Genomic DNA, 2,789 nt, shown 5'->3' with positions numbered 1-2,789 from the left:
TTCACCATGTAAATAAGCGTATTCCAAATGGTTTGGAAGAGGCTTTAACTCTAATATCGGTGGTTCTTCTATCGATGATTTGTATCGATATCTGTCTTCCTCTTTTAGCATTTGTAGTTCTTCTGTTGTTGGTTAGTATTCATTAGCCATGAGTGTAGCTAATATTTCAGCTTCATCAATTGGTCCAGTTCCTTCTCCTAAAGAACATTCTCCTGTTCCTTGTAATTCTGGAAATTCTTGTAACAATTCTTCTTGTGAATCTATAGTTTGAACGTAATAACATGTATCATCTGAAGATTCCGGTTGTTGCATGGCTCTATCAACAGAAAAGGTAACACTCTCGTCCTCTATACTTAGGGTCAGTTTCTTACCAAACACGTCTATTATTGCTTTAGCCGTGTTTAAGAATGGTCTTCTTAATATAAGAGGAACTCTAGAATCTTCTTCCATGTCCAGAATAACAAAGTCTACTGGAAATACTAAAGTACCAACTTTAACTAGCATGTTCTCCATTAACCCTCTAGGATATTTTTTTGATTGATCGGCTAGTTGTATGCTTATTCGTGTTGGTTTCAATTCTCCAAGATCTAGTTTAGCGTATAATGAATACGGCATTAGATTTATACTAGCACCTAAATCTGACAACGCTTCTATTGAACTTAGATTACCCAGAAAACATGGAATTGTGAAACTTCCTGGATCTGATAATTTTTCTGGTATCTTATTCAACAGCACTTCAGAATAATTAGCATTCATTGTAACAGCCGAGAGTTCTTCCATTTTTCTTCTATTTGTTATTAGATCTTTCAGGAATTCAGCATATCTTGGCATTCCTGAAATCACATCAATTAAAGGAAGATTGACATTTATTTGTTTAAACATATCCAAGAATTTGGATTGCTCGGCTTCAAATCTTTTTTTTCTCATTTTACTCGGGTATGGAAGTGGTGGTTGGTATGGTTTAACATAAGGCTTTGCCTTAACTGTGTTATCTTCACTAACCTTTTCAACTACCGGTTCTGATTCCTTCTCTTGCTCAGGCTGTGGTGCATGTGTAGTAGGAATAGAGCCATCAGAAATTACAGGCATTTCAGGTAGTTTAAGTGTAATACCACTTCTTGTGGTAATGTCTTTAGCTGTTTCATTTCGGGGGTTAGCATTTGTATCGCTAGGTAGACTCCCCGATTTTCTTTCACCAATTAACCTCGCTAGGTTACTTACTTCTTGTTCCAGATTTTGGATTGAAGCTTGTTAATTTCTAAATGCTTGAGCATTTTGTTCATTAGTTTGTTTCTGAGATGTAAATAACTGGTTTTGAGATTCTATTAGCTTTGCCATCATTTCGTCCAAATTTGTCTTTTTCTCATCGGTTTGTGGTGGTTTATTGAAATAACCAGGTCTTTGCTGATTATAAGTATTGTTAGATGCTTGTTGATTGCTAGGACCTTGTTGATTGTTGTTTGATTACGATTGTAGTTTGGCCTTGGGGGTTGATAATTATATCCCGGCCTTTGGTTCATGTATGAAACATTCTGTCTTTGCTCCATGGTTTGTTCAACACTGAGACAATCTTTTGTCAAATGTGGTCCTCCACACTGCTCACAACTAATTCGTATTGCGTGAATATCTTTTGTCATCTTTTCCATTCGTCTCTTAAAAGCATCTAGCTTTGCGGAAATGGAATTAAAGTCATGGCTAGAATCAGCTCTAGCCGCTTTAGATGAACGAAAAATATCTTTTTCTTGATGCCACTCATGTGAGTGGGATGCTGTATTATCAATAATTTTGTGAGCTTCGGTTGCTGTTTTCTTCATAATGAAACCACCAGCTGCTGTGTCGATGTCCTTTCGTGTAGCGACGTCGACTCCTTTGTAAAATATTTGAACTATTTGATAAGTATCTAGACCATGTTGAGGACATCCTCTCAACATTTTTCCGAATCTTGTCCATGCCTCATAAAGCGTTTCATTTGGCTTTTGTGCGAACGTGGCAATTTCTCCTTGAAGTCTCACGGCTTTAGATGCCGAAAAGAATCTTTTAAGAAATTTCTCAACTAAAACATCCCATGAATCAATCGCTCCTTCGGGTAATGATTCTAACCAATCTTTGGCTTCCCCCTTTAAAGTTCAGGGGAACAATATGAGATAAATAGTTTCATCCTCAACTTCTCGGATCTTAAATAGATTACAAATCCTACTAAAAGTTCGAAGATGTTCGTTTGGATCTTCTTTTGTTGTATCACTAAATTGACACTGATTAGTGATCATGTGTAGGATTAGTCCTTTGATTTCAATATCTGGTGCATTAACATCTGGTTGATTAATGGCATGACCTTGGCCAGTGCGTGTGGCTCTCATTCGGTCTTCCATACTTTGAGGTTCTGTTTCTTCCATATCTGAATTTGTTGAATCCGAATAACTAGAGGATTCTGATTTAACGGTTTCTTCCTCGATAATCTCCGGATGAATATTTTGTGGTTCAGGAGGAATGACTAGTGGTTCAGGATCTCTGAATTGTCCTTGAATATCCTCCGGGTTCTCAATTGTGAAGTCGGTTTCAAATATTGGATTATAAGAAATTTGAGTTGGAGTACTTGTTCGACTAGATGATGATTCTAAAGAAAAATCAATGGCGACAATATTGGATAAATGTCTTGATCGAGTTACAGGTGGTGAACGTTTTGCTCGGTGCATTCACTGAATATCCTATTAGCTATAAAGATAAAAATTATATAAGTTATCAAATTAATAAACTTTTCTGATTTTGCCCACGTTTCGAATAGCCAATAG

General features: G+C 36.6%; 1 non-coding gene across 1 annotated transcript; it reads left to right on the top strand.

The window, feature by feature from the left end:
* Nucleotides 1-1,902: 1,902 nt before the first annotated feature.
* On the top strand, nucleotides 1,903-2,009 carry LOC139845690 (small nucleolar RNA R71). Its single transcript, XR_011758453.1, has one exon. It is a non-coding gene; the product is annotated as a small nucleolar RNA R71 (small nucleolar RNA).
* The last annotated feature ends 780 nt before the right edge of the window (nucleotides 2,010-2,789 follow it).

Source organism: Rutidosis leptorrhynchoides, chromosome 4 (genome assembly GCF_046630445.1).
Source record: "Rutidosis leptorrhynchoides isolate AG116_Rl617_1_P2 chromosome 4, CSIRO_AGI_Rlap_v1, whole genome shotgun sequence".
Lineage (NCBI taxonomy): Eukaryota > Viridiplantae > Streptophyta > Magnoliopsida > Asterales > Asteraceae > Rutidosis > Rutidosis leptorrhynchoides.
The sequence above is the reverse complement of the archived record's forward strand: the minus strand, read 5'-3'. Positions and strand labels throughout refer to the sequence as shown.